Raw genomic sequence first — 26,516 nt, forward strand, 5'->3', positions numbered from 1 at the left:
ATCACATAGCTCCAAAAATAAGCCAGGTGCAAGCAGGATGTCTACTGTCAATCAGTTCCCAAGTAAAAGAACTGCCAGTGATTGCCTGAGAGGGCACATTATTCTCATGTTTAGCCCCCTAGATACCATTTCAGATTAGAGATTTAGATCACACTGAAAACTCACCATCACCACTTGCATACTAAAAAAACAAATTCACAAACTTCATTAGCTCCTAGCAATAATATACAGTTCAAGAACCTGACACACTTTATGATCTCAATTATTTAAAGATTTGCCACTGGTAACTGCTCCCATGACAAACGAATGGTAAACTGTACCTAACCGTTATGAATTTGCTCCTGCCCCCTTTATCGAGAGTATTTTACCTCCTAAAGCAACAACTTCGTTCCAGGTTTCCCAGCACAAAAGATGTCATATTTCTCTAATGCTATCCTGCTATAGAGAAGACACTTGCCAGAGTGAAAAGCTTTGACATACACATGCTTGACCTTATCCGATTCCATACAACTTAAAAGGTCTCTCAGTTGCTTGGCTGAGAAGCAACGCTGCTGGTTATCAATAGTTCTTAAACACTGGCTAGGGAAAATGCAAAGGGAGCCAAAAGGAGGACCTGGGACTACGCAATACATCCTGTCCAGTCTTTTCCCTCATCCTCATTCAAATGTGAGGTTTCCCGTTTATTGAAGTTTTTTTTGTAAAAACCCAAACAAATGAGTGGTGCAATCCGCCTTGAATGCAGCTTTCATTCCCCCATCCCCTTCCTTGCTTTCTGCCTTGAAAAGGCTCTCTAGCAGCTGCACAGCCACCAAATGAAAGTGCAGTTTGTTAGAGAAACTGGGGTCACTGCGTGGATTTCAGGCTGCCCATTAATGCCATTCATTTCACCCAGGATAGACCTTGTCAGGAGTTGACAGAATAGACCTTGTCAGGAATTGACAGTGGCTCTGACAGTGGCAAACACACAGAACGACATCTATCTAGCATTTACGAAGTCAAACAAGGGAGCCCAAATACCAGAGTTTGCAGACTCACGCGATCCAAAAAGCTCTTTATGAACACCCGCCTCGACTTTCTCCTCCTTTCATTCGCTCTTCCTGACCAGGAGCACTAGAGGAGCTGCTGGCAACCCAGGGTGCCAGGTGAGCAGGAATGCATCTCACACTGTAGAATTAATGCAGCCTGACACCACTTGAGCTGCTGTGGCTCAGTGCAATGGTGGGGAGTTGGAGCTGCACAAGGACTTTAGCCTTCTCTGCCAAACAGGGCTGGTGCTTCACCGAACTCCCATGATTCCATAGCATTGAGCCAGAACAGTTGAAGTGGTGTCAAACCGCATTCGTTCTGCAGTGCAGATGAACCCTTTGATTCAACCTTCCTTCAATACAGGCATCTCCCAAAGCTATCCCAATCCATTTAGTTCTGAATTCGTAGATATTTGAAATGAGTCGGAGGCCACAAGGTTGTTCAGGGTTTTGAACTCACATGGAGATGACATCTACCCTCTAGAATGAATGCACCTTGATCTCACATTAACTGCCATGGGATCCTGGGAGTTATAATTTGGTTAAGTACCAGCTCTATTTGGCAGAGAAAGCTAAAGACCCATAAAACGACAACGGCCGTGATTCCATTTCAATAAGCCAGGGCAAGAGCTGTTCAACAGTGGATCCCACTGGGTTGCTGTGAGTTTTCCAGGCTGTATGGCCATGTTCCAGAAGCATTCTCTCCTGACGTTTCGCCCGCATCTATGGTAGGAATTCTCAGAGGCAGTGAGGTCTGTTCAAAACTAGGCAAGAGGGGTTTATATAACTGTGAAAAGTCCAGGGTGTGAGAAAGAACTCTTGTCTGTTTGAAACAAGTGTCAATGCAGAATTTGGTCACCTTGATTACAATTGAATGGCCTTTTAGCTTCAAGGACTGGCTGCTTACCGCCTGGGGGAATTCTTTGTTAGGAAGTGTTGACTGGCTCTGATTGTTTATTGTCTGGAATTCTCCTGTTTTCTGAGCATTGTTCTTTATTTACTGTCACCAGCTATTTATTTATTGTGTCAGAAGCAAACCGAGAGTACAAGTTGTAATGTATTTGAAAACACAAAGTTTAAAAATTGGCATTATACTAAATGTCCTTTGACCAGTAGCTGTCCACTTGGAGTGCCTCTGGTGTTGCTATAAGAAGGTCCTCCATTGTGCATGTGGCAGGGCTCAGGCTGCATTGTAATAGGTGGTCTGTGGTTTGCTCTTCTCCACACTTGCATGTTGTGGACTGTTGCCAGCTAACCACCTAATAAAGGATTCTCTTGGCAGTAAGCAGCCAGTCCTTGAATCTGCAAGACCATTCAATGCTACTCAAGGTGGCCAATTGCTACATTCACACTTGCCTCAAGCAGACAAGACTTCTTTCTCTCAACCTGGACTTTCCACAGATAGGTAAACCCGACTTGCCTAGTTTTTAACAGACCCCACAATCTCCGAGGATGCCTGCCATAGATGCAGGCGAAACGTCAGGAGAGAATGCTTCTGGAACCCAACTTGCCTAGTTTTGAACAAACCTCACAACCTCAGAGGATGCCTGCCACAGATGCAGGCAAAACATCAGGAGAGAATGCTTCTGGAACTCCACCTGCCTAGTTCTGAACAGACCTCACAACCCCTGAGGATGCCTGCCACAGATGCGGGCAAAACGTCAGGAGAGAATGCTTCTGGAACTCCACCTGCCTAGTTTTGAACAGACCTCACAACCCCTGAGGATGCCTGTCATGGATGCGGGCTAGACGTCAGAACAGAATGCTTCTGGAACCTCAGACCTCAGAAGATGCCTGCCATAGATGAGGGTGAAAGATCAGGAAAGAATGCTTCTGGAACTCCACTTGCCTAGTTTTAACAGACCTCACAACCTCTGAGGATGCCTGCCACAGATACGGGCGAGACGTCAGGACAGAATGCTTCTGGAACCTCAGATCTCAGAAGATGCCTGCCATGGACGAGGACGAAACGTCAAGAAAGAATGCTTCTGGAACTCCACCTGCCTAGTTTTAACAGACCTCACAACCTCTGAGGGTGCCTGCCACAGATGTGGGCAAAACGTCTGGAGGAAATGCTTCTGGAACATGGCCATCCAGCCGGGAAAACTCACAGCAACCATGTGATTCCAGCCATGAAAGCCTTCAACAATACAGCGAATGGAGTGTGGTGGAGGCTCCTTCTTTGGAGGCTTTTGAAGAGAGGCTGGGTGGGGTGCTTTGGTTGCCCTGCAGGGGGTTGACCTGGATAGCCCTAGTTATCCCAACTCTGTGATTATGGGCGTCTAAGTGGAGTCAAACTGCGGAGGAAAACGCACCCCAGGATCCCGAGGCGCAAAAGGCGCCAGCAGAGCCTCCAGGAGGAGAAGGGAGGCAACCGGCCGGCGAAGGAAGGCGATGGCTCCCAAATGGGACCCAGGGAGGGCTCGAGAGAGGCTTGGGAAGACCCCGGGAAAGGGCGCGAGGCCGGAGGGGGCGCGCGGCTGGCGTTTGGCAATCCATACACTGAGCAGAGCCTTCTCCTCCAGCAATCTTCCTTGCCATTGCCTGAGCGAAGGCAGGAAAGGAGAGAGAGACACGCACACATACACAAACACCGTGCCTTCCCTTACACACCCACCGCACCCCCGAAAAGGGCACTCATTCTATCCTTCGCCAGAGTCTCGAGGATGCAGAGGAGATGGGAGCAAACCTAGAAGCAGCCAGAAGCCGCAGCGGTGCGGTGACGGGCTTGGAGAAAAGGGCAGGGATACACCTCGGAGGGTCCCTCTCGGCCCTCGACCCTTTGCGGCCCGCTTCCTCGCTCCTTCAATGATTTCTTACCGGTTGAGTCCAAACGCCGGAGGAGGAGGAAGAGGAGAAGGACGAGAGGATGCTAATTCCAGGGCCGGGAAGGCGAGCGTGCAGCAGCCGCAGCACAAACAGCAGAAACAGCAGTAGCAGCAGCAGCGTGCGCTCCGTGTGCGGCGTCCCTGGAGTGGCAGCACAGCCTCGCGGCCGAGGCGCTGCCACGCGCGTGGCTCCTCTGTATGTGCGTGTGTGTGTGGTGCGCCCGGGTGCGCGCGCCACCAAAGGGAGGAAAGGGGAGGCCGCTAAGCCTCAGCCCCTGAGATGCAAGGACCAGGCCCGCCCCTTCCTTCGCCGCTTCAAGACGGGAGGAAAGAAGCGCACTTGCTTCTACCACAAGCACCACCACCACGACCACCATCGAGACTGGCCACAGCGTGCACCCAGACCAGAGTTGTCCAAACAGTTCGTGGTTTTGTCACAGGCATCATTTCGCGAGGCAGTCATTGAGTTTTACGAGCAAACTCGAGATTTTATTTTATTTTATTTTATTTGCAGTATTTATATTCCGCCCTTCTCACCCCGAAGAGGACTCAGGGCGGACTACAATGCACATATACATATACAGCAGAGTGAGCTAAACGGGCCGGCAGAATCTTGGATAAGCGAATATATTGGATAATAAGGAGGGATTAAGGAAAAGCCTATTAAACATCAAATTAGGTTATGATTTTACAAATTAAGCACCAAAACATCATGTTATACAACAAATTTGACAGAAAAAGAAGTTCAATACGCAGTAATGCTATGTAGTAATTACTGTATTTACAAATTCAGCACCAAAACATCACAATATATTGAAAACATTGACTACAAAAATGGCTTGGATAATCCAGAGGCTTGGATAAGCGAGTGACAGAAAAAGTAGTTCAATACGCAGTAACGTTATGTTGTAATTACTGTATTTATGAATTTAGCACCAAAATATGATACAGTAGAGTCTCACTTATCCAACATAAACTGGCCGGCAGAATGTTTGATAAGTGAATATGTTGGATAATAAGGAGAGATTAAGGAGAAGCCTATTAGACATCAAATTAGGTTATGATTTTACAAATTAAGCACCAAAACATCATGCTATACAACAAATTTGACAGAAAAATTAGTTCAATAGGCAGTAATGCTACATAGTAATTACTGTATTTACGAATTTAGCACCAAAATATCACAATATATTGAAAACATTGACTACAAAAATGCGTTGGATAATCCAGAACGTTGGATAAGTGAGTGTTGGATAAGTGAGACTCTATTTACAAATTTAGCACCAAAATATCACGATATATTGAAAACATTGACTACAAAAATGGCTTGGATAATCCAGAGACTTGGATAAGCGAGGCTTCGATAAGTGAGACTCTACTGTACATGGAGTCCCGGTGGCGAAGTGTGGTAAAGCACTGAGCTGCGGAAATTGCAGACCGAAAGGTCGCAGATCCAAATCCCGGGAGCGGAGTGAGCGCCCACTGTTAGCTCCAGCTTCTGCCAACCTAGCAGTTTGAAAACATACCAATGTGAGTAGATCAATAGGTACCGCTCCAGCGGGAAGGTAATGGCGTTCCATTGTCATGCCAGCCACATGACCTTGGAGGTGTCTATGGACAACGCTGGCTCTTCGGCTTAGAAATGGAGATGAGCACCAACCCCCAGAGTCAGACACGACTGGACTTAACGTCAGGGGAAACCTTTACCTTTACCTTATACATGGCAAACACTCAATGCCATTAGACATACGGCATATAGACAGACACAAGCTCTTGTAAAAGAGATGGATGCCTAGATGAATTGTATCAGTGACAAACGCATCGCATGGAAACCTTTCCTTGATGTTTTTTGTAAAAAAAAAAAAAGTCTAGTTTATTGATTATTTCACATAGATACAGAGGTTTCTCCTTATGGGTTGCTGTGATTTTTCCAGGCTGTATGGCTATGTTCCAGAAGCATTCTTTCCTGAAGTTTTGCCCACATCTATGGCAGGCATCCTCAGAGGTTGTGAAGTATTTTGGAAACTAGGCAAGGGAGGTTTATATATCTGGGGAAGGTCCAGGGTGGGAGAAAGAACTCTTTTCTGCCGGAGGAAAGTGTAAATGTTGCAATTGGCCACCCTGATTAGCATTGAATAACCTTGCAGCTTCAAGGTCTGGCTGATTCCTGCTGGGGGGAATCCTTTGTTGGAAGGTGTTAGCTGGCCCTGATTGTTTCATCTCTGGGATTCCCATGTTTTCAGCATGAAAAAGAAAATGAAGGAAACCTGCCATTTCTAGATGTCCTAGTCATCTGCAAATCCAATCAACATTTGGGCCACACAGTTTACAGAAAAAGTACACACAAATAGATAAAAACTCCAGCCATCACCCAAGTGAAAAAGAAGTACAATTAAAGCCCTGGCAGATCGTGCAAAAAGAATATGCAAACCTCACCTCCTCTAAGGGGAACGGAACCACCTAAACTGCTATACAGGCCAATGGAGACTCCACCACGGACATCAGAAGAGCTGCAAGGCCAAAAACAAGCCACGAAAGGAAAGACAAGGATCCATTCAGAGGAAAAGTGTTTTTACCATACATCAAGGAAACCACTGATTACATAGGGAAGCTGATGAAGAAACACAACCTACAAACTATCTACAGACCTATTAAGAAAATCCAACAAATGCTATACTCAGCAAAGGACAAGAGGGATCCTCTCACCTCTGCAGGAGTCCACCGTCAGAGCCGTAGCCAGAAAAAAATTTCGGAGGGGGTTTTGAAAATTGGGGGGGGGGCTGAACCACTAAAACAACACCCACCCCCCCTCGGCTACAGACCTGTCCATATCTGCTTGAGATAGTGCCTGGAGGAACTCTTAATTTTTTGCGTCTCATAGACTTAGCATGGGGATTTGGTTAAACAGTTAAAATTCATGAGTAAACCAGGTTTTTTTTTTTAACCTGAAAAATTTCGAGGGTGGTTTGAACCCCTAAACCCACCCGCTGGCTACAGGCCTGTCCATCGTATTCCATGTAGCTGTGGTCAAGTCTACATAGGGATCACCAAACACAGCATTGCCCAAACACAAATCAAGGAACATGAAAGGCACTGCAAACTAACTCAACCAGAGAAGTCAGCCACAGCAGACCACTTGATGAACCAACCTGGACACAGAATATTATTTGAGAACACAGAAATACTGCACCACTCTCACAATCACCATGTTAGACTACACAGTGAAGCCATTGAAATCCACAAGCATGTGGACAATTTCAACAGAAAGGAAGAAACCATGAAAGCGAACAATATCTGGCTACCAGTATTTAAAAAACTCTAAAATCAGGACAGTAAATAAAGAACAACACTCTGAAAACAGGGGAATGCCAGACATGAAACACTCGGGTCCAACTAACACCTCACAAAATGTCAGACACCACATAGATTTAAATAAATGGGGAAATGTGGACTATTGGCTTAAAGAAAATGTTGTGTTGTGATCTTAAATAAATGTTTTGCAAAATGATGAACAGGTGGTACCTGACTCACCTAAGCAGTTCAAAAACAGCTGTGAGCTGTGAGTAGAGAAGTTAGGCACTGCTTAAGCAGGGAGGTATTTTAAGGCATCTTAAAAAGGAAATACCAGAAAATGCAGGCAATCAAAGATCAGGAGGAAAAGTCAAGGGCTCGTCATCATAGAGGATAGAGCGACAGCACTCCTCTGTGGCTGGAATCAAGCACAATCTCCAAGGACGTCGAAGTTGGAAAATGCCGACATACCTCTATCTGTTTGTCTGTCCTGTATGTCTAACAGAATTGAATGTTTGCGTGTATATGTTTTGTAATTTGCCCTGAGTCCCCTTCAGGGTGAGAAGGGTGGAATATAAATGCTGTAAATAAATAAAAAAATATAAAGGGAAGAAACAATAAGTGTTAGAAATGTAAGGAACCGGAAGGAACTTTCTATTCCATGTGGTGGTCTTGTTTAAAAGCAAGGGAATTCTGGGGCAAGGCACAAAAAAGTACAGGAAATTTTCAAATCAAAGATACAATTGGAACCTGAATTATTTTTTCTTAGGAATGCCAAATAAACAAACAAAATCACTGAATTACAGAGTACTGCACTACATGATAATTGCAACATGGATGCTATATGCACAACACTGGAAGAAGTCAGACCTTCCAACAATATTGTAATAGGAAGGAAGACAGAACTGTACATGAAGTCTTTAACCCAAAAGATGGGAAGTCACTACAATAAGTGGGGTGGGAGGAAGAATTTGTGTAGTTAAGTGCAGTAATTGTATAGATGTTAGGGAATATTGCACTGGTTCATGTACGTATATATGTGTGTGTGTACAGATTTTTATTGTTCTTATTGATGAATATGCATATTTTAAATAAAATATGTTCTGAGGAGTTTTTCACAAAGGAACAGGATGGAGATATTGTATATCTGGGCTGAAGCTCAGATCACCAATAATTCTCACAAGAGGGGGAGAAAAAGACCAAATATTATTTATTTGGGACCCTGTGTGGGGGAATCTTACTTCAATACAGACATCTCCCAAATCTATCCCAAGCAATTTAATTCTGAAGTCATAGAAATGGACCTCCAAGGGATGCTCCTTATTAAGACTGGTGCTTTGATTGCAGGAACCTGGAACAAAGCACATCCTCAGTGTACATGGGAGTTCGCTCATCATCATCTAAAATTCTATGGTAAGTTTTAAGAAAAATCTAATGCTCTTTCAAATAACTATTTTCACATCCTTAACTGACACCCTCCTTGGTGTAAGGTAATTCTCATATTTTTTATAAAGTGTAACTGCCTTTCCATTTCCTGTTAAATTATGTCCTCAGCACTGTTCCACCTGTGAATTTTCTTACTTAATCCACATTATGAAAATGAGCATAATTTATCCCACATATATCAGGCAACAGAAAAGCACTGCTCTTTCCTATTTAATATGATGTAGGTTTGTCAGATTTTTTCCTGACTCTTCTAGAAAACGTTATCAGAATTTCCTTTTAAAAAATCAAAATAGAAGGATGCACCTATTTGTCTGAAATTTAAAGGGTTAATTTCACTGTTCTCTGATTCACTGAATCAGTGAGGGGACTATATTTTGTAGCTGGTGCAATCCCTAAAAAGACAAACGGATAGACACTGAAAGTATTTGGGTTCTAAATGTGAAATAATGTCCATATTTTGTTAGAAAGAACTCTCCTAAGATCAGTATAAGAACTGACAAAGTAGAAAATTGTTTTTGACATTTGAGAGGAATACAATGAAAGTATTAGGGGATCTCTATGCTGATGTTCCCAGGAAAAGAAAATATGTATATTTTCTTTTTAAAATGTAAAAAAGATGTAACTTGGTGGATCCTTTATTGTTTAAATGTCCTTATACATAAACAGTAGGAGATCATTGCAACTGAAGGCAAAGGAAAACAATCTGAAGTTTATAACTGCTCTATGCAAAATTCAAATTAATCAAGAATACAAGACCCATAATATACGAGCCCCCGTGGTGCAGTGGGTTAAATCCTTGTGCCGGCAGGACTGCTGACTTGAAAGTTGGGTTGCTGACCTGAAGATTGCCAGTTTGAATCCAACCTGGGGAGAGCGCAGATGAGCTCCCTCTGTCAGCTCCAGCTCTCTGCTGGGATTTGAAAGATGCCTCCCACAAGGATGGTAAAAACATCAAAACATCTGGGCATCTCCTGGGCAATGTCCTTGCAGACATCCAGTTCTCTCACATCAGAAGGGACATGCAGTTTCTCAAGTCGCTCCTGACACGAAAAAAAACCCTCATAATATCATGTTAATTATTATTAGGCTTACGGTCACTGTATTTTGGTTTCTGCCATGACTCTGCGGCTACTTTATGGCTTTCCTTATTTGAAAACCTCTTCTCAGTTGAACTTTGATATTTTCCAATTCATGTATGTGTTTCAAGGTTAGCATGTTTTACAATTTAATTAACATTAAAGGAGTAAATTCTTTATATGAAAGCAAGATTATTTTGAAATATTAAGGGCATTGCATTTTTTTAAAAAAAAGTGAGAAGGGATATGTAAGATGACAAGTTCAGAGAAAAAGGAGGGGGAGAAATGTGTTATGATCAAATACTATTTACTGTTTATTGATTGATTGGATAAAAGATACAGAACAGCAGGTTTGATGCAAAAATATTTGAAGGGGGGAAAAACACCAGAAAAATCAGACAGTCAGATCATGTACTTCACAGTAATCAACCAGAATTTCACTGAATAAGAGGATAACATTAAATAAGTTCTTAGAATATATCTGCAACACAGCTGGCTTTGTAGGTCATGCCCTTTTACAGTGATTAAGAGTTTTGGGGATAGTAACAGGTGCGAGAAGAAAATACATTTGCAAGTACATGAACAAGGCAGCTAATTCTAGTGCCTGGTCAGGTTAAGATTGACTAATAATTATTCTGTATTATTATTCTCATTTTTACTGATGCTTTTTTGCACTGCTCATTTACATTATATAAGATACTGCATTTATTAAAAATATGAACAAGATAGAAATATTTCAGACCAGATATTAAGCACTTGGACATCAGTACTGTCAGTTTTCTATTTGAGTGTTGGGAAATTAGGGCAACACCATGTCTTTCCTATTATTATTGCTATTATGGGAGCCCTCAGTGGCACAGTCCCTTGTGCTGACAGGACTGCTGACTTCAAGGCTGGGTTGCTGACCTGAAGGTTGCCGGTTCAAATCTAACCAGGGGAGAGCTCAGATGAGCTCCCTCTATCAGCTTGAACTGGGTTGTCTGAGTCCGCACTGCCATATTACCCAGTTCGAAGCAGATAATGTGGGATTTTATACAGCTGTGTGGAAGGAGCCTAAGAGAGAAGAAACTAGATCTCTTGTCTTGCAAGGACAAATCTGTCTACAGTACCTGGTTTTTGTTGGTGATCTCTCTTTCCAATTACTAACCAGGAGTGACACTGCTTAGCTTCCAGGGTCAAGTGGAATCTGATGTCTTTAGGGTAACCAAGGAGGGCCCTTCCACACAGCCATAACTCAGAACATCAAGGCAGAAAATCCCACTATATCTGCTTTGGACTGGGTTATCTGAGTCCGCACTGCCATATATTCCAGTTCAAAGCAGGAAATGTGGGATTTTATTCAGCTTTGTGGAAGAGGTCTAGGCTGATTATTTTCTTCACATCCAGTATGCTGCTACTGTCTAGTTAGTATGTTCTAGATAGCAATATATGATGCGTATTGTTCCCATGTAACAGTGAAAATGTCCAGTTAATAAAAGTACTCATGTCTATATAGCTCATTTTGTTCTTTCCTTACTTCAAGCTTTTCTCAACTACCTTGTTGATGACAAGTGACAATCCCAAGAGCAACACTATTTTCTAATTAATCCTGTCCTCTGCAATGCCTGCTGCATTGGGAATGCTCACCTGACCTTGCTAACTGCTGGATTTCTGTTCCAATCAGGCGTTGGATGGATGTACATTTAAAAGCTATTCTCAACTCCATTTTTATAATTTACATGGCAAATGTTAGAAAACTAAAGATCTGTTGTCAGTTTTTCCATCTTTATACATACAAGCTCTAAATCTGTTAGGGACATGGACGCACATACATGTCCATTGTGTGTACTGAAGTCCCTTTTTGGGCACTGTGGAGTATTTCCTTTTTCTATCTGCAGCACCCAAAGCCACCTGCAATCCCTGAAGTCAAGCGCATTGCCATTCCTTGCTTCATGGTAAGCAGGCAATGGAGAACCATCTGGTTGCATCCCCATAGTGAGATGCAAAAATAATTTCAAAGATCTGGATCTAAGTAACTCTGTAAGCATTGTATCTGGGTATTGGGGCTGTAGCCAAATATTGTTCAGATCCTTCTCGCTTGCTGTAAAGCACAGAATGGCTATGCAGGCCAACATCAGGGATTTTACTGTAAGTCAATGGAAGGTAGATGCTTAAGCATTGTGTAAGGCTGTATGCAGATGTTTATTGCTACACTGTGTAGTGTAGCAATAAAATATTCAGGTCCAATCTGACAGCCAAAACTAGCAATCACTTCCTGAAGCAGGGGAAGATTTAAGAAAGATGTAAAGAAAAATTGTGATTTTATTCCATTCCCACATGCATGTACAGGAGGTCCGAACTGAGTCTCAACTTGTCGTCTTGGGACCTTCCACACAGCCATGTAACCCAGAATATCAGGGTAAAAAATCCCACAATATGTGCTTTGAACTGGGTTATCTGAGTCCACACTGCCATATATTCTAGTTCAAAGCAGAAAGTGTGGGATTTTATCCAGCTGAGTGGAAGGGTCCTCAGATTGCCTGGGGACCTGAACTGAAAGTAAAGCATACCATCTGTATGTTGGGACTCTACTGCAATATCTTGCTACACATTCTACTTACCAATTACTTAATATTTAGACATTGTTCCCAAGGTTAATATGATAGATGGCCATAAATCAATGTTGAGGTTGTGTTGTCCAGGCCACTAGATAATACTAATTATTTTTCAGTTTTGTTTCATGTTGTTGCATAACCATAATGCTTCACCACACAGAGATTGAAAAAATGTATTGATTTACTTTTGAGGTCTAGTCTACTATACAGTCAGACATGACCTTTAGAGATACCTGAGAACAGAAGTCTACTTAGAACCTGCTGCTTCGGGTTTCACAATATATACACAGTACTTGCACACAAATTTTGGACTTAGATGTGGAGGCACATGTGCAGTGCATGCAAAAAATTCTGAGAATGATGTGTGTTCAGAGTTTTATATACAAATTGTATGGTGTTTATTCAAATTCAGAAATAAAGTGGCCTGGGGTTTTTTTAAAACTATGGTACTTAACATTGGTTGAAATTATTTCTGTAAATATGCAAAGACAAGTCACAATAAAATGTAACCAAGAGATCTTTTAGAATACAAGAATAGTACTGTTATTCCACTTCAATTGCCATGATTTCATCATATAGGATCCTGGGATTTCCAGTTTGATGAAGCTCTAGTGCTCCCTGGCTCAAAAATACGGCAAATTCCGGGATTCCATTGGATGCAGCCATGGCAGTTTGTGGAATCATAGTGCTATAACTGTGTTGGTTGAATGCGTCTCTGGTTCCTAAGTGCCTTAGACTAAAGAAAGTTGAATTTTGCACTCTATGAAATCATATTGTTGTAGATGTAGTGAGAGATAACAAGAGAGATCCTTCTGAGAGGCCCAAAAAGTCCGGTTTATTATATTCAGCTGAAGACTCTGGAAGTGGAATCTCTTCCGAAAGAAAAACCAGAGCAATGATTAAGGTGTGGACTCGCCTTTTATACATTTTCAGACAAAGAACATGCTTTTACACACATCTCGTCATTAGTACGTCACTTCACATGCTTACATACATGGGCATAAATATGCACAATCAGCATTTTCCTATCTAAGCACTCTTAAAACTTGTAGCAAGTCACAGACACAAAGAGAAATCCATCAAGAGGCCTACTTCTGCCTTGTCAAAAGGGAGGGGGAGAAGTCACTCTCCTTCCATTTAGCTGTGCCAGGAACCAACACTTCACACTGGAATGTATAGATAAAGGCCACCCTTCTACCCCCTGTCCTGTCAGCTTGTGCATCACTAAAATCTAACACAGAGAGAGTCTGATTTTTCTACATTTCAGTGCTTCTAATGTGCATACAATATATGTCTAAAAATCCATTTTTTTCCGTTCCTCATCAATATGATACTCTTGTTATTTTTTAGGACAAAGAATCTAACATAAATAGAAGAACAGTATGTGCGTATAGTTCATTAGAAGTCCTACAAATATGCAACAAACCAATATATTCAAAGTTAGCTTTTATTATGTGGTAAGTCATTCACTAAACATGTTTTATTAGCCAGCTGCCTTACAATAATAAAATAGATTTTTCACCTGGCAAATTATTTATGTTACTTACATGATGTCCCTCAGTACATATCTCTGGGTTAGAAGGAAACAAAACCTTTGTAATTTTTGCAAAGCTAGGATACCCACTGTTATGCCCCACGGCATAGTATATGCATCTGCCATACTGTGTTTGATTTGTAGTTTGGCCTTCTTGGCTTTCTGTACTCTTAGTATGATGCAATAGCTCCTCCTTTGTAGTTTGGCCCTCTTGGCTTTCTGTACCTCTAGTTATAACTCCTCCCCCTCTCTCTCTGGCCTGTACTTCTTCTGAAGAAAGCACATGGCTGCCCAGTTTCTGGGAAACTACCATTTTTTCACCCGCTGTACTGTGATGTTTAACAAGATTTGTCCAGAATAAAATATCTGGAACCTTGTTTTGCGTCTCTGCAGCTGAGTTGGCACTATCGAACGAAGTTTTTGGTGTAAGTACTGGTCTAAGGAGGTTACCACAGACATTTCCACGGCCTCACACTTGCAGGCAGGTTATGGAGTCAGAATACCCACAATTAAGTACTGGTAATATATTTGTGAAAACATGTGACATATTTGCTATATCACATGGATATGACAAGTAGTTTTATAAGATTTCTATGTCATGTGGCTTTTTATTAAATAATATGTATACTATTAATTTTCAGTCCACCCAATCCAAAGGTTATTCTAAAATCCCATTCTTTTCAGTCTGATTTTTCGCCAAGAAACCATAATTACAATTGCAACCCTAAAATCCATTTATTTATTTATTTCTCACATTTATATCCCGCCCTTCTCACCCGAAGGGACTCAGGGCGGCTTACAACAGTGGCAACAATTAGATGCCCATACAAACCAATATAAATAACTTTATTTAATAAAGTGATTAATTAATTTAATCACTTTATGCCATAGATGAGCTATATAAAAGCATATGTCTTATTGAACAGATTTTTGATAAGTTTCTGGAGGCATGTTTATAATGAATTTTAAATATCTTTAATGTTTTAAAAGTCTAAGAGATCATGATTTTTAAAAAAACTAGTATCGAAATTTTTGTTTTATGTATAGACATAAATATTGGGTTGCTGTGAGTTTTCCGGGCTGTATGGCTATGTTCCAGAAGCATTTTCTCTTGATGTTTCACCCACATCTATGGCAGGCGTCCTCAGAGGTTGTGAGATCTGTTGGAAACTAGGCAAGTGGGGTTTATATATTTTTTATATAAAACATAAATATTGTTTTTAAAAAGTGTGAATGTGGAAATATGGAAGAATAGGGACAAAATCTTTAAAAAATCAATAGTACATGTTAGCTGTAAAAAGAAAACAGCAGCAACTTAAAAGGATTATTCATTTTCTTTTTGTAGTTATACATCACAGAAGGCAGAACAAATGGATTTGAGGTTCCTGTATGCTTGCTAAAAATGACTGAATGTAGTTGAAGATGAAATTATGTAGAGACACTAAGCAAGCAGAAAGTCTCACTGAACTCAACCAGCATTCCTTCCTACTCAGTAGTCATGCATGGTGTATGATGAGTTACAAGAAACAGTGTTAGACATTATCATTACTTACTCAGAAAATGTAAACATAAAATATGTAGCTAATCAATTATTATTATTATTATTATTATTATTATTATTATTATTATTATTATTAACAACTTTATTCTTATATCCCACCCCATCTCCCCAAAGGAACTTGGGGCGGCTTACATGGGGACCAAGCCCAGTAAGGCAACAATAAAATACAACAGCATAAGATACATGCAATTACAATGAATTAATACATTAAAACATATAAAAATCATAAAAGCATAAACTAAACAACAACTGATAACTAATAACCAATAGTCAGGCGCAATGGGTATGTTCAAAAACTGGAGGCAAGGCAATAAATTATACATGTGCAATATATTGCAAGGTCACTAATAAGATGGGCCAGTAATATCAATTGATATCATCCACACTTCATTAGGAATGATAAAGGAGCAATTGCATACAATTATCAAGCTATAGATTCAGTTATTGCATACAATTATTAAACTATAAAAGAATATAGTTTAACTTATAGGGAAAAACTCATAACCAGGATTTGATTGGATCCTTGCACTGCTGAAAGAAACCTATCAGCAGATCGCAAAGGATCTACTCCTCAGCTTGCAGATCTAGCTATGAGGTCATTGTGGTGACAAAGAAAGGAAGACACACAAAACATACTGCTGAATGCTTTCCTTGGGTATAACATAGCAAAAACTTCTATTTATAATAGTGTTGTCTTTTATTCAGTTCAGGATCCAGAACTGGATGATCTGTTTGCTGAATACATCACATCCGGTCCAAATGCTGGAGAAAGAAAACCCAGAATGACAGCAGCGAAAACCCAGAACAGGAGATGTAAATGCAAAGCCCTTGAGCTGGGTTTAAGGCTTTTCTGCCCCCAGGCTTCTTGAGTACCCCCAAAAGGGGAGCATAAATAAGGCTCCCGCTTTCCAGTCCCCAAGCCTTCTCACGTCATACCCCTAGAATTGTGACAAAATAAAAAAGAATCAAGAATACAGCATAAGAAAACAATTCTAACTAGATTATTGAAGTAACAGGTTGGAGGGGCAACACGAACAAGACCAAATAGGGAGAAGCAGAGCAGTTAGGTTTATATATCCATTGTCCAGCATGGACTGTAGGAAAATCTATTTTCTCATTCTGGCCCTGGGTAAGATCACAACTTTGCCCGGCACCTTGATGGACAATTATCCAGAAATATGAAGAAACTGGACAGGCTTCTGAGATGATTCAGTCAAGCCATAAAGTTGTCATCCAGTAAGCCAGGGGCTAATGTTTTCTCAGATAATTTCCTCAACTCCAGCTTTTCACATTTGCAAATGTTTGCCCTCCTTTTTTTACCCTTTTAGCAAGCCACATTTCTATGCCACTCAAAACTTGGTCTGGAGGTTTCCCAGCAATTTGTTCCAAGGGTTAGGGACATACAGGTCCTGCAAGGAGAGGGACAATTTTCATCCTTGCAAGATTTTCAGACACATTCTTTTGTCTCTACAAGGCTGCAACAGGATCCTGGTTCTCATGTTTCACAGCAAATTGACAAATATCTAAAGGGAATTCATTATTATGTAATAACATAAATTGAAGGAAGCCTTGTTCAAAACATAGTTAAAGTCATAACATTTCTGCACCTTTTTCCATGGGCATAGGGAGGTGAAGTATTTTTGACAATGGGCAAAAATTGGTGTTCAGATCCCTTTCCTGCTCACTTCACTTCCAAACAGAAGGGCAGCACCTGTTGAAGTTTTGTGAAACACAGATCTATTAAAAGTATACCTGCTCTTTCATTTAAAAAGCTGGAAATCTGATACAGAGAGCAGAAAGAACAATAATAGTCTAACCTGTGGAAAAAAATGCAGTTCGGTGTTTTGAATAATGGCCTTGATTGCTTTTCTTTTTGAGAGTTATACAAGGAAAGATGTGGGAGCTGGGGCGGAGCATAGTTTATTTTCTGTTCTCTGTAAATATAAAAGGATTGAGTAATTGTATTTCTTTCTTTTTAAATAATTTTTTTATTGAAAACATTTAACAAGAAATGTAGATTACAACTATCTTTACCCACAGTGGAGGTGAACAATGTTGAAGGGGTGGTACAGGGGGTACAAAACAGAAAAATAACAGCAGATGACAATCAACATAAACATATACATAAAGAGAGAGGAGAAAAAGAAGAGAGAAAAATAAAAAATCACATTAACTGAAAAGGAATCACAACATTATTACAAACATATACTATAGATAATTAAAATTGACTACCATCTATTGTGTGTTGCTTTGTATGTCATTCTCTTGGTACCTATTGCTGCCCCACAATTTGCCCTATGGACTCCGTTCATCAAGGACCTCCATGTGATGAGGTCTTAATCAATGTATTTTAAAAACTACTGAAGAAATACAATTTTAATCAAGCTTTCATCAAAATACATATACATTATCTCGTATGTCTTTGTCCTATTTATTTTTATGGGCTTTTAAAACTGTTGACTTTTACATATGAATATGTTTAAGTTAGTACGCATAAAGGCTGCAGCTGTATAGAAAGGGGTTAGTAAGAGTATAATTATTCAAAGGTTTGGTGTTGCCCAATTGCAGACAGCTTTGTTTGCAAAACAAATCAGAAGAACAAGGCCAATTAAATTGCAAAGTTAAGAGTGTGCTGGCAGAGCAATAAAAGTTAATCAGAATTAATGTTCACATATGTTCTCAGAGACATCTCATTGATCAATGAATAAGGCAAAATCAGAAGATATATAGAAAGTCAACTCTTTTCAGATGTAGGCATTAAAAAGTACATGCTCAGGTTAAGTTCCCGTCTCTTAGGTGCTTACTGGTCTTCCAAAACAACCAAGATAGTTCAAATTTTGGATTGGGAGAACACTGCAAACATTGGGATAGGGAGGTTTAGGTGTGATGATCTTCTTGATTTTATCCTTAAACTTAGGTTTGCCTTTTACATATCTTTTAGACATTGGGGCAAACTACCTGGCCATCAGTTTCTTAAATAAAAATACAATACCATCAAGGCAGAAATGATATTATTATTTAATTCTAGTTGTCCTCTAAAACAGTACAAAAGGTAGGTCCATAAATTTGCTCTTTGAATTAAAGAGGAAAACATTGAGATCTGATTAAAATTAGGAAAAGGAGAAGTTACGATGTGTCTATGAAACAATATGTTCTGTCCTATTGTAAATAGACAGTTGTTTAAGGGTGACATTTTAGTTGGAAAAACATACCGTGTGTGTAAAAAAAAATCCTCCATGCCACAGTTCCAATTTGAATATTGTATTTCATTGCATAATAGTCACAACTGCATAACTGTAATACCCCCCACAATATTTGGGACCCAAAAAATTTACTTTTGGTTTCTTATAATAATTGCATCCCCATTTGGGGCTCATTTATCCTTCCTTCTTTCTCCAAAGGAAATGTAGTTTAAAAACAACAAAATTGAGGTTTCTGTAGGTCCACTCTTCCCACCTCCCTCTTTCTTCTGAGGCAAGGCAGTTTACAAAACCTGTAATTATCCCTCCTCCACCTCCCCTGTTGAAGGTTAGATATAGATATAGATAGGCAGAGTTTTCCTCCTATAAGAGTCGCATGTCCTTTTTGATGAAAAATGGGGGAGTGCAACTATTATACGGTGAAATATGGTGCCTCCTTCCTGTGCTTCATTGCTATTTGCTTTCATTGTTTTTGTTATGTGCCTTCAGGTCAACTCCAACTTAGAATGACCCAATCTAAAGGTTTTCTTGCTGAGGATTCATTTGCCACTGGCTTTCTCTAAGGCTGCTAGAGAGTGACTTGCCCAAGTTCACCCCTTGAGTTTCCATGGAAGAGCAGAGAGTTGAACCTTGGTTTCTCAGACTCTTAGTCCAACACTCTATTACATCACTCTGGGTCTCATATTGTTAGCACTTACATAAAAGAGTTCCATGAGAATGAAGCAAGTATAGGTTTTTGAGAGATCTCTCCTATAAATATATTTAAACCATTTATCTCTTTCCATAACCTTTCATGTATCTATTCTATATTTAAATCTTGCTTCTTTTATGCTGTAATTATAATAACAAAACAGTTAGATGAGGCAATGCCAAATCTTACTTTCTAGTAGATGACCAGGAATTATTTTGCAAATATTGAGAAAAATATTTAGCTTAGACCCAAATGCTAGTCTAATTAAATCAAGAGAATTGACCGCAGTTTAGCCTGACCGTGTTCTCACTAATAAATCACACTAGATGTAGACTGTTATATCAAGCCTGAAAACCCTCAAGCACTATACTTAGAGTGAGTCAGCGAGACTTACTTTTGAGTAAAAATAAGAATATAGAAATACCTAAGAAACTGAGTGGACTTTTGCAAACTGCTTCATTTGAATTCAGAGTCTGAAAGGCCAAGTTTACAGCTCTCACACCTAAGTGTTAATTAATTTGTCAGATAGTCTTAGCTGCCAAAGTTTGTTAAATTATCTCTGACTATGAATCTAATTGGAGAATTCTATTAAATGTAGATTTCTAGTGCTATGTTATTACCATGAGCATAGCTGCTAATAATTATATAACTACACCAGCATGTATCATCTGAGACTCATTGCCTGCTGAAAGTAATGCAAACATCAGATTTGAATTAATTAATTGCTGAGTGATATTGGATATGAGTAGGACTCCAAAGACCTTAGAACAGACTTCATTTACTTGGGAATTTAAATTCCCAAGGTTTTAACTGCTGCCTCACAGTGGCAAGGTTTCTGAATGAAGTCTGCAAATTGAATGTATGACAAACGTGAAGTTTTTCTATTGTATAATATATTCTGCATTTTACACTGTCTTGATATATATGCCAATAAAGACTCATTGGATTAGAAATTGCCCATCAACTATTATACGGCATTAAATAGACTTCATTTACCCATGTTGAATCCCATTATCTGTGCATAAATTCGGCACAAATAAAACAGTGTACCCTCAGTATTTTAGTGAAATAATTTAAAAATTTATATACAGTCACTATTTGATTTTTCCTTTTCTACTTCCCAAACCAACTTTGAAATTTATGGATCTGTATCTCTAGATTTATCAAAATCTGGTTCTAAAGACAATAATGCTAATGGAAGTCAGTAGGAAGAGAGGAAGGCTGCAATACAGATTGATTGATTCAATAAATGAAGCCACAGTTCTGAGTTTGCGAGAGTTGAGCAGCACTACTAATGGCCAGGGCTCTTGGAAGTCTCCATAAGTCACAGTGAACTTGGCAGGAAATAACAATAAGATACCAAGTATTAATATGTGTTGCACACTAAGTTGTGACTAAACTCAGAAGAGAGAAGGGAGAGAAAAGGAAGGCTATATCTTGCAGATTAGTTTTATTTAATCAGGAAATATGTTTATGTTTTTTTAATTAACCCAGTGTAAACAAATCATATTACTTAACTCAGGATCTATATCAGGCTGAGGAGATACACAGGTAAGAAAGACCATTTCAATAAGCTTTGATCCCAGGCCACGTCGCATGGCATGCAACATGACCTGGGATCAAAGCTTATTAAACTTAGTGGGGCTTAATTTTGAGAAGACATATTTGTAACTGTGCTATAACTTCTTGTCTTACAGCTGATTCTTCATGTTCAAAAGAATGCCTGTGGAAAAATAAACACAATTGACAGCATAAGTTACCATATAAGTATTCAGAGACAACAGTCCTACTCTAAAATAGATATGAAATTACCTACAACAAAGTCCCTCTATAATTCTCAAAAAGCAATAAAATACTCGCGTGAATAAGATTTAGAACTTTATGGAGTTATCTGAGTTGCCTGCATCTGAACAGCGAGAACACTCAAATACAGTGTACACAAGATAACCTTGCAGAATATCATTAGGATCTGCATCAAACTGGAACAATATTGTGAAATAGATTATAGTAGAACTTTGCAGCAGGAGCTAAGAAAGCATTATTTGATGTGCACAGTGATTTCCTCCTCAAGAAAAGAAATGAACTTACCTGTTTCAGTTCTGTCTACAGAATATTAAAGTGCTGTGACTAATGGAGAGTGAAAAAATAGGTTATGTGGCTTGATCTTAATGGCCAACTCCTTCTGAAGACAAATACTGCTGGTTACTGTCCAATCACCTTACAAAGGGCTTGTTGAGAGCCATTTCAGGTACTATTACATGTGGTTCATTGGTAGAGCCAGATTTATACTTATTATCCAAGGATGGTATGTGCTGTTTTGGGTGCAAGTTGTTTTAAAGCACAGAACAGTACTTTTAGAACACAATGCAACACAAATGGCATGCTCCAGCCCCAGTCAAGCACTTTTAGCCATGGTTAAATTCTTTCTGATTTGTGTGAGAGAGTTGTGCACACACTTAAATCTATATGGAATCAATTGGACTTTAAAATTCTTAAATTTGGCTGTAACATCAATAACTGTAAGGAAAGCAAATACTGTATGATTATGTAATTAAAATGTAGTCTTATGTCTCTGGAGAAGACATAAATCCCCTCCTCTATTTGTGTAGAGAATTATGCCAAGTCATCGTTTTCTCGAATAAAATACAATATTGTCAATTTTTTTCATGTAAGGCGAGATTTGAGAAACTGCAAGTCGCTTCTAGTGTGAGAGAATTGGCTGTCTGCAAGGACGTTGCCCAGGGGACGCCCTGATGTTTTTGATGGTTTTACCATCTTTGTGGGAGGCTTCTTTCATGTCCCTGCATGGGGAGCTGGAGCTGACAGAGGGAGCTCATCTGCTCTCTCCCCGGATTCAAACTGCCGACCTTCAGGTCAGCAACCCAACCTTCTAGTCAACAGTCCTGCTGGCACAGGGGTTTAACCCATTTTGTCACCGGCGGCTCCTTAATATTATCAAGTCACACAGAATAATATTACTTAATTCCAGTTGTCCATTAAACAGTATGAAGGGCATTCTGAGTTTGATTTATAAACTGGTGATGCATAAGCCCTTAATCCATTCCTCCAGGAATTTCATTTAAACTTCATTTATATTAAACCTGGTTTAGATTCAATAGGTATCTTTCCAGAAAGTGGCCTCTTGGATCTTGTTTGCAGCATTTTCCCCAGTGTCCATCTCACATGCCCAGGATCTTCAGGGTATCAAGAGTTATGGTAGTAGTGAAGCTGATGTAGCTTCAATGGGGAGCCTTGCTTAGGAAAGCCCAACTGTGTAGGCATTGTTTTGCTTCTGCTTTTTGTGATCAGTACTAGGGTACCTTGTATATTTGAAATCCAGTGTGTATAATTTTAAATACTCCCTCTGCTCTACAACAAAATTATTTCCAGTAATTATCATGAAATGAAATGAATAATAATAATGGGCAGAAAAGAAATGCAAGTAGTAAAAATTCTCTATTGTTAAAACTTTGACTGTATAATTATGCCAGTAAAAATAAATACATAAATTTATGCCTTTCCACTTTTTTGTTGCTTTTCTTCAATAGTTATCCCAAGACTACTATTTTCTGCTAGTAGTAAAGTATCATCTGCATATCTTGATGTTTCTTCCTCCAGTTTAATGTCCCTTTCCGCCAAGTCTAATACAGTTTATGATACTGCTATGTTTAGCATTGGATAGTGTGATATCCTTGCCTGAGTTCTTTGTCAATTACCAACTGTTCTATTTCTTTATATTCTGCCTTGACAATGTCTTTTTGTCTTGAGTATAAGCTATGCACTAAGAAAATATTTTTAGAGTGATCCCTAGTTTTTAATGAGCTACACAATCAAAGGCTTTGCAATAATTTATAAAGCTCAGAATGATTTCCCTCTAAAAATCTTTGATGCATTCCATTATCCAATATGATCTCTAATGCCTCTTCCTTTTCTGAGAGAACCTTATTTGTGATGTGTTCAATATCTTTACACCATCATCAGGAAACATGGTGAACTTTATGATAGATAATTGGTGTTCAGCCAAGAAAACCCCATGACAGGTGTGGTTTAGGTTCACCCTAAGTCAGAAATGTCTTGGAGGCACACAACAACAAACATAGGTTCAAGTCATAGGATTGAGGTAGAGTCATCTTACCTCGCAGTCCATAGCTGAACAACAAACCTGATTCTGTTTTGGAACATGCATATGTACCTCTTGCCAGAAGGGTTGGCTATCTCCTAACATAAACTACTTTTAGAGAGCAGGTAAACAACTTTCTCAACTTTGGTGGAACATGTGCCTGCTTATTTTTAAAATATATTCCCTAATGTTAGACTCCCTGTTCAGATGTCTCAAATTAGTCCTCAGATTGATATAAGAAATGTCAAGGACAGAATGCCACAAGATTCAAGATAACAGAGTTTATTGGATTACAGAACTCAAAAATGCCCGTAAAATACAAGGGCCAGGCAGTATTAGCCTTTAGGAGCAAAAAGGGACAAGGAAAAACGTTCAAAAGATAAACCGGATTAAACCGGGGTTTAATCCGGGTAAAAACAAACTGCTTGCTTCAGCCTGGGGATAAACAAAACAAAAGCCGAGGAACAAAAGATACAAAAGAATGCAACTAATTGGCAGCAGATTCCTCTCTGCTGCCAACACTGTGCTTAGAGTAACTTGCGTCGCTCCCACACACACAGCAGACAGGATTTCCAACACGAACAGATCAGCCAAGGATTGTAGCAGTAGAGTAGACCCAGTTCCTTTCCGTAGATCAAAGCCAGAAGCAGACGTTTGTAGTTTCCAAGTCCAAGAAGGGGGAAGTCAAGCCGTGGTCAGTTCAGTCCGAATTTCAAAGCAGGAGATGGCGTCCGTCAAGAAGACGACGGAAGGTCAAGCTAATAAGAGTAAGCACAGGTTTGCACAAACAAATGCCCACACAATTCCTCCCGCCGTCTGACCCTGAATTCCAAAACAACTTACGTATCAGCACACGAAAACACACCAGTCTTCAGGAAAGCGTCCCACACAGATCCCAAGCGTTCGTCCAGATTACCTTGCCCAATGCAATTTGCAATTGCTCCCAAGCCCCATTTTATGCCAGTTACAAATCCTCATCACTGTCAGCTGTCCTCCTTAACCCGGGCGTTTCCTCATCACTTTCCTCATCAGAGCTGGAACACCTCTGACTACGCCCCACAGCATCTCCAGCTGTGGATCCCGTCCCATCCCTCCAGCTAGACCATGGGTCTAATCCTGAAGGTCCCCATTCATCTTCTATCCCATCATGGCCAGTGGCACCCAATTCCTCCCTCACCCGAGTCCAATCCATCTCATCCTCCTCCGAGCTAACCAGCCCCTCCTCCATTCTCTCCGTAAACCCCTCAAAAGACTCTTCGTCAGATGGTGCTGCAAAAATGTCTCGCAGTCTTTTTCTTTCTCGCTCCTCGAGAGTATCTGGCTCTCGAGGAGTCTTACGCCCACGTCTGTCAGTAACAGAGCCATGAGGCTCAATCATAACACTATCCCCTCTCACAAAGGCCTCCTCCCCTGATGGCGGAGAAGTGGCAGTGATACCCTCCGCTATAGCACCACGACGACTGGAGGTATCTAGTTTCAACAGCGAACGATGGAAGACTGGATGGACCTTTAAACTAGACGGTAAACGCAAACGAAACGCAACGGAAGAAATCTTTTTAACGATAGGAAAGGGACCCAAATACCGAGGCGCAAACTTTCCCCCAGCCTGTTTAATATGTTTGGAAGATAACCACACCAAATCCCCTTCTTCCAACTCCTCCCCTGCCTGCCTGTGGCGGTCAGCCTGAGTCTTTTGCGTTGCCTTAGCTTCCAACAGTAAGCGACGGGCAACATCATGCAATGCAGCCATTTCCGAAGAGCGGTACACAGGGTCCGAAGAGACCACATTGGTCGACGGCGCCACACCTCCCCGTGGGTGAAAACCATAAGTTAGCTCAAATGGCGTATGCTGACTAGACGTGTGCACCGCATTGTTGTAAGCGAACTCCGCCACCGGTAACCACTTCACCCAAGCCGTGGGTTGATCTAAACAAAAACAACGCAAATACTGCTCTAAGAGCCCATTAACCCGTTCCGACTGTCCATCCGTTTGCGGATGAAAGGCTGAAGAAACGTTTAACTTAGTCCCTAAGCACTCATGGAAGTGTTTCCAAAAGCGTGACACAAATTGCGGAGCCCTATCCGAAATAATCACTTCGGGTGCTCCGTGCAAACGATAGATGTGCTTAGTAAATAGTAAGGCCAACGTAGGGGCCGCCGGAATGGTTGAACAAGGAATAAAATGAGCCAGTTTGCTAAATAAATCCACCACCACCCAAATACAAGTATAACCCCCAGACTTAGGCAAATCCGAAATAAAATCCATGGAAATGATTTGCCATGGCCTCTCAGGAACAGGTAGAGACGACAACAACCCTCTAGGGCGCCCAACAGGCGTCTTACTCTGCTGGCAAACAGCGCAGCTGTCACAAAAGCGCAGAATGTCTTGCCGCATCTTTGGCCACCAGTAGCTCCTGGTGATAAGCTGTACGGTCTTGAACCTGCCAAAGTGCCCAGCCATGGGTTCGTCATGGTGGGCTCTAATCACCTCCAACCTGAGGGCCCCCACTGGTACGTAGACCTGCCCCCTGCGTACCAATACTCCGTCTTGATCTTGTAGATGCGGCAGTATTGTACGGTTACCTGCTGATAGCAGCATCAGTTGCTCCTGAGTCCACACATCATCCCTCTGAGCCTCAAGGATCTGGTCATGTAACCCGAGCTCATTATCTACAACACATAGAGAGGCAGTAGGCAAGATGGTCTGACATACTACCTGCTCATTGGTCTTAAACTCCGGCTTGCGGGATAAAGCATCGGCCCGCAAGTTTGCCTTCCCCTCCACGAACTGCACCTTGAAGTTAAACCTGGAGAAAAACAAAGCCCATCGGATTTGACGCTGGTTTAACTTCTTTGCTGTTTGCAAGTGCTCTAAATTCTTGTGATCAGATCTGACCACGATCTGGTGCCGTGCCCCTTCAAGCCAGTGCCGCCACACCTCAAACGCCACCTTAATCGCCAACAACTCCTTCTCCCATATGGTATAGTTCTGCTCGAAGGGTGTTAGTTGCCGCGAGTAAAATCCACAGGGACGCAAGGTCCCTGAGGAATCCTTCTGAGACAATACAGCCCCCAACGCGTAGCTAGAAGCGTCCGCTTCTACCACGAACGGTTTGTCAACATCAGGATGTGTTAGTATGTTGTCCGATT

At 40.7% G+C, this 26,516-nt stretch overlaps 1 protein-coding gene across 6 annotated transcripts in view; it reads right to left on the reverse strand.

Moving 5' to 3' along the window:
• The window catches only part of dlgap1 (DLG associated protein 1), a 365,633-nt gene extending 361,647 nt beyond the window's left edge, over positions 1 to 3,986 (reverse strand). For 4 of the 6 annotated variants that reach the window (XM_062980474.1, XM_062980475.1, XM_008108692.3 and 1 more), the window contains exon 1: positions 3,846 to 3,986. The gene's annotated coding sequence lies outside the window, so the exon portion shown is untranslated. Of the gene's footprint in view, positions 1 to 1,017; positions 1,731 to 3,845 lie in introns of those variants that run through there. The other 2 variants (XM_062980472.1, XM_008108691.3) reach the window with 2 other exon arrangements.
• Between the last annotated feature and the right edge of the window lie 22,530 nt (positions 3,987 to 26,516).

This window comes from Anolis carolinensis, chromosome 4 (assembly GCF_035594765.1).
Source record: "Anolis carolinensis isolate JA03-04 chromosome 4, rAnoCar3.1.pri, whole genome shotgun sequence".
In the NCBI taxonomy this organism is placed as follows: Eukaryota; Metazoa; Chordata; class Lepidosauria; order Squamata; family Dactyloidae; genus Anolis; species Anolis carolinensis.